This window comes from Belonocnema kinseyi, chromosome 6, assembly GCF_010883055.1.
Source record: "Belonocnema kinseyi isolate 2016_QV_RU_SX_M_011 chromosome 6, B_treatae_v1, whole genome shotgun sequence".
Lineage (NCBI taxonomy): Eukaryota > Metazoa > Arthropoda > Insecta > Hymenoptera > Cynipidae > Belonocnema > Belonocnema kinseyi.
Genome location: NC_046662.1, coordinates 139,858,600 through 139,864,599, shown reverse-complemented (window position 1 = coordinate 139,864,599; position 6,000 = coordinate 139,858,600). Strand labels below are relative to the sequence as shown.

The 6,000-nt window shown below is 35.3% G+C and overlaps 1 protein-coding gene across 7 annotated transcripts in view; it reads left to right on the top strand.

Moving 5' to 3' along the window:
* LOC117174092 (speckle targeted PIP5K1A-regulated poly(A) polymerase-like) overlaps window positions 1-6,000 on the top strand; it is a 209,117-nt gene that overhangs the window by 116,525 nt on the left and 86,592 nt on the right. Inside the window, exon 1 of one of the 7 annotated variants that reach the window (XM_033362801.1) lies at window positions 3,736-3,858. The exons of the other annotated variants lie outside the window; for them this stretch is intronic. The gene's annotated coding sequence lies outside the window, so the exon portion shown is untranslated. Of the gene's footprint in view, window positions 1-3,735; window positions 3,859-6,000 lie in introns of those variants that run through there. 7 annotated transcript variants of the gene reach the window in all.

The following is a 6,000-nucleotide window of genomic DNA, read 5'->3' as shown; positions in this document are numbered from 1 at the left end:
ATTTTCGCGTAAGCCAACCGAGTTTTTGCGCCGATTCATAACCATGGATGAAACCTGGATCCACTACTACACTCCTGAGTCAACGCAACAGGCAAAACAGTGAGTTACACCGGGCCAAAGTGTTCCGAAGCGTCCAAAAACGCAACAATGGGTCGGAAAGGTTATGGCCTCCGTATTTTAGGATGCACATGGCATAATATTCGTGGACTATCTTGAAAAAGGTAAAACCATAACCGGAGCATACTATTCATCATTATTGGACCGATTGAAAATCGAAATCGCGGAAGAACGACCGCATTTGAGGAAGAAAAAACCACTTTATCATCACGATAATGCGCCTGTTCATTCATACTTAGTTGCACAAGCAAAATTGCATGAAATCGGCTTCGAATTGGTTCCTCAGCCACCGTATTCACCAGACCTGGCCCCCAGCGACTATTACTTGTTCGCTAACCTAAAGAGATGGCTCACCGGTAAGCGCTTTTACTCAAATGAGGAGCTGATAGCTGAAACTGAGGCGTATTTTGGAGACCTTCCGATCGAGTACTTTTCGGACGGTATTAAAAAGTTAGAAAATCGTTGGGCTCGCTGTATTAACCTTAAAGGAGAGTATGTTGAAAAATAAAACCGACTTTGGCCAAAAAAACGTCTCCGTGTTTCATTTTTCAGGGACTTATCAGACTGCCTAGTAGATACGATCTGAAGATTCTCAGGCTCTAAGAAGCTCTGGGAAATTCTCCGTGGGCACTCAGGTAGATATTTTTTAACGTCCAGATAGCTCGTTTAAATAGTCTAAAAGCTTGAAAATGTCCTTTCCGAAATTGAAATAAGAATGCGATCATAAATAGCAAGCAGAAAGGCTGAAATTGAAATAAGAATCCGATCATAAGTAACGAGCAAAGAGGCTATCCCAATAGAGTATCCGACACTCAGGTGTCCCTTTTTAAGCTTTCGGATTAAACTTTAGAAATAGATTTTTTTAATTTCAAAGTTAACAGTCTAAAAAATAATAATTCGGAATCTGCGGGTTTCGTTTATTTCAGATTTCAAACTTAAAAAAAATTTAATTAGAATGAATATAGCGTATCTCGTAAATGGAATGAGATACGCCAAAACAGATCAGATTTTTTAATCCAACTCCAAAATAATATATAATTATATAAGTATTAATACTAAAACTTGTATAATGAGAAAATCCATCATTAAAAAAAAAAGTGTTTATAATTTGAAGAAAAATTTAAAAAGGTGATCGGGTTGGTGACGGCCAACTACTGTAAATAACTCTGCCCGCCCGGTACGTGAAGAATACACTAGGACCATTATATGACCGTCACATCACTCTTAAAAGACCCAAATCTCTCTGACTATCTCTTGAGATGAAATCATTTGAATCGACACTGCAGGTTGCCTGGAACGTGCCAGACTATTTCACCTGAGAATATTCTGAGATTTTCTATCGGCAGGGTAATATCAAAGAGAAACTGTCATTTTATTATATATTTTATTGTATGTATATTATAACTATAATATTTTGTATCTACCGTATAATATAATACCATTTTTATAATATTTTTAATATAATTTTTTATATTATATAATATTTAGGGGTGGGTATGAAATATCCCGCCTTAAATGTAATTTTTCTTCTTCCCGCCAAAAGGTGACACTGTTTATACAGCATTGTTAAAACTCGTTTGTGTACAGGAAAGAAAGAAGTTGTAACAAATTATTCAACTGAATATTTTCGTGTTGAATTAAATTATTCCTATAATTGGTGTTTATATAATAATATAAATACTTTTATGTGTTTTTTCAAGTGACTGGAGCTTTTTGTTACTAAAATTACAAGGAAGATATTAATTTGCTTGTAATTATTGTTTGTTCTATTTATACAGATTTTTAATAAAGAATCAGATAATCAATTGATTCTTTAGGTACCTACGAAACGCGTTACGTAACACTTGAGTGATCCTTTATTGAATAGTAATGTGTATTATTGTTAAACAAAAATTATATTAACTTACCCCAAAATTTACTTCTCTTTTCTTGATATCGATTTTTGATGATCAACACTACCTCCAAATTTGATTCCCTTACTTTACTCTATTTTTACGGCGCACCCCGCGAAGCCAGGCAACTAAAAATTGTCGTTGCTGAGCTCCATAGTGTCCGTGTACCAGATAAGTTTAGGAAGTATAATGACAGAGCTGGATGCCTCATCTTGGTTGCACATCAGTGTATCATAATGGATTGCAGAACCCTTACGTTCAAAACCAAAATTTTCACCTAAACCAATTGTTAAGGATAACAATCGCCTTTAAAATTTATAACGCTGTAGCGGCTTGTGGGAATTAAAACCGGATATTTCCAAAATTCACATAAGGGCACCCCATCCCTCTCTCTAATAATACATACCCCGCATTAACAAAATTCATACAGTTTATGAATAATATATGCAATATCACTAAAAAATCAGAAGTAATTATCAATCCAAATTAATTAATAAAAACAATTAAAGTCGAATGCCTGAATCGCATGAATAACATATGATGAACCTCCGAATGCGGCATGCTTTCCTAATACTCCTGAATTCCAGTGTTACTACAAAAATGTTGCTCAAAAATACTAATTGTTAATAAAATCAATTTTACGTAAGAATAAAAGACTCGTAAAATCCTTCAAAATACTTATGTTGAAAATATAAGCCCTATTGTACAAAGTTCAAAAAGTTGACGGTCAATACTGATCTCGACCAGCGTCCAAAATGAACCAATCGATCGATACTCATCACCAAATCATATTTGGTTCCTTGCGGTAGGGAACCTTAAACTTACTACCTACTATCACTTCGATTGTTTGATGTAAAATTCTTTTGGAAGTTAAATGCAAATAATTAATCTACAAAAAGAACAATTTTTTATTGAGCATTATTAATAAACTAATGAGTCATATAGATAAATTAATAATTTATAAATAATTGTAAAAATTAATCAGAATTTGTAAAGATAACTAAAACCTTCAAAAATGCTAAAAGCACTGATCAATCTGTTAGACACTGTTAGTAACAAGAATATCGAAATTAAATTAGATTGGGAATATTTGATTAATTCAATTTATCGATTTGAATTATTTCAGTTGTTCCTAGTTTAAATTATTGAACTGTCAACTACGGATATTTGTAAATACCGATTTTTGGCGTAAAAAAGAACCTGAGAGTAAAAACTATCCTGATCCGAATAAAAAATTGGTAAAGGAATACTGTTCATTTTTGTGTATGAGTTTAATTGACAGTCAAACGCTTTGCATTGCAACAGTTCACACTGCACGTGCACTGCAAAATTGCTTAGTTTAAAAAATTCCTCGATCAGTATTTTTGTAGTCACGTAAACAACATGCGGTCTTCGTTCCCCCAGTCGCTAGGCAAAGTCCAAATGTTATATCAGCAATAAACCCTTGCAAATTCTATGTTTAATTAGGCGACGAGGTTGATCACTGCCCTGTTTCGCCAAACAGTCATCGTCCACTTCCCATCTCAAAAGGAGATACGGGTCTCGGTAATCGAAACCATTGATCAACCATAATTTACGATCTGTCTCCGTCCGCGTTATAAAAATATAAAAAAACGTTAATTCGCCTCATCGGATGAAGATTAACCAATTCAATACTTACTTTTTCTGATGTAGAACAATAACCTGTTTTTTGCAGTTTTTCCGCGGGTGAGTAAATACAATTCAGGTGCAAGAAAAAAGTTTTGTGTATACGGCAACGTTTAGGAGAATTTGAAATTCAGTTGTAAGTGCTCGCGACGACACTTTGCGAGTGTGGTGACGTGGGAAGTACTAGGGCCATCAAAATAAGGTCAGATTTACTCTATTATTGGAAATTAAGTCTATTTCTTATTCACATTCGATCTCCTCAAATCGAAGAATACAGCTTCAATGAGCGACCACTCCTTTGAATTGTCAAATTTTTTATTTCTTCCGTAACTGGTCATCAATCAGTTGCGGTAGGGTTAAGGTCAACCTTCTGTATAGAGTTAAGCTGCAAATAAATATGGTATCATTTGGCGAACACGGACTGAAAATTTTGAAAATTAATTTCCACACAGATGATTCCACCTGAATTGTTATTCAAAATCACTGAAGATTATAGACGACTTCAAGGAAGTCGTAAATATAATTTTTAATCTTCTTGATAGCTACATTTACATCTTCATTATTTTCAAAATTGCATGAAGATAACTTGCACATGTTTTAGTCATCTACCAGAACATTAGTGTTTTCGTCTATCAACTAATATCAAGCATTAAGGCAAGTCAAGACACACCTGCCACTTTGAATTTCTCGTCTTAGATCTAGCTTGAAAATATCGAAGCCTACCATTGAATAGAAATCCCATACTCTACTTTAAGACCCCAGCTTACCTAATCCTTCGAAGCAGGGATCTTTTGTCTGTAAGACGGTCAAAATAATGAATTAAATTTTTTTATTTTCCACTTAACGACATGAAAATAAATTTTTCGAAATTTACAAGTTTTCAAGATTCCCTGTGTATGTAATTCGTTTATAATAGAAGAAAAACATTGATAATATATACAAAATGCTACTGAAATCATCCTATACGATCTTTCATTTATTCGCCCTTACTAGACGATGGATTCAGCGAAGAAAATATAAACATCTGCGAAGCAAACTTAAGTCTTCAAGGTGAACCCGAGACTAGGCCTCCCATTTCAAGGTCTTGCAATTCGACCACCTTGAATTGGCTTTGAAATTTAAGGTCTTGAATTAATCTGCCTGGCTTTTCCCAACCCTTGAAATGATATTTCTCGTCTTGAACGGTGTTACTACTATCCATTTTTAAATTTTGGCCGAATTAACCTGGTTAACGAATTTGACCTTCATTTTAGTACTCCAAGCAAGATTTATCAGAGGCTGATTGAATTTGTTAAATACATCAGAGCCGCGTTTTAGTTCCAGTGTCGGGGGTTGCCTGCAAATAGACTTCGAACTAAAGCGGGGCCATAACAACGTAAACAGCAAGGTCCGCCTGAATCGTTTCCAGTTGGAATATATATCTATATCTACAATTCCCGAACCGCTCTCGCCTGCTTCCATGAAAAAATTTCCGGGCCAGCAATTATAGCGAGAAATAAACCGCGGTGAACTAAGTCGCGGCTTAGATGTACTTCAAAAGTGAACATGGATGTAAACAAGATGACACACATACAGTCAGACCCCGACCAAATTTGATCATAATTGAATTTATCTGTAAAAAGAACTCCCCCATCGTTCTGCTGGGGAAGTGATGACAAAGAAGAGACTGTTACATGGAAGCCCGGAGAAAATAGAGGATGATTTGAAATTAGTAGAAAGAAATATGCAGTATAAACTAAGGAAAATAGCAAAAACTAGGAGACAAAGGAACGGAAGATATAGAAATAAAAAATAGTAGAAAACAGAAAGAGACGAGAAAGGAAAGCAGGGAAGATTAGAGGATATCCCACTGGAATATAGCAGGCTTGAACAAAAAGGATAGGTCACAAATAGCAGATTCAAAATGCAAGGAGAAACATTTTTGAAAAGCAGAGCAATGGGAGGAATGGTGATGGGAATAAGGAACGAATGTATAACAGAGAAGTATAACAAAGAGATAAAGGAACAAAAAGAAGTAAAAGTAGAAGTTTTGCTGGAGAGGTTAAGGGGATTTATTAGAGTTCTAAAAAGGAATGTAAGATTCCATCCTCAATTTCGAATATGCTTGTCTGATTTCTTGCATACGTCATCTAAATATTGGTACAACGGCGGCGACAGAGTCGGTTTTTGGATACAATGTTTATATTTTGTTGAACAATAAAATGGGAGAGAACAATGAAGAAAAATTGCAGTGTAACTCAGTGTAGCCGTATGTGGATTCTCAAGGCACTCTTCATCGACCCTCGTAAAACTCACGAGGCAGACTCCCTGGAGCGCTGTGAATCGCTCGTAAATCATGACCCTT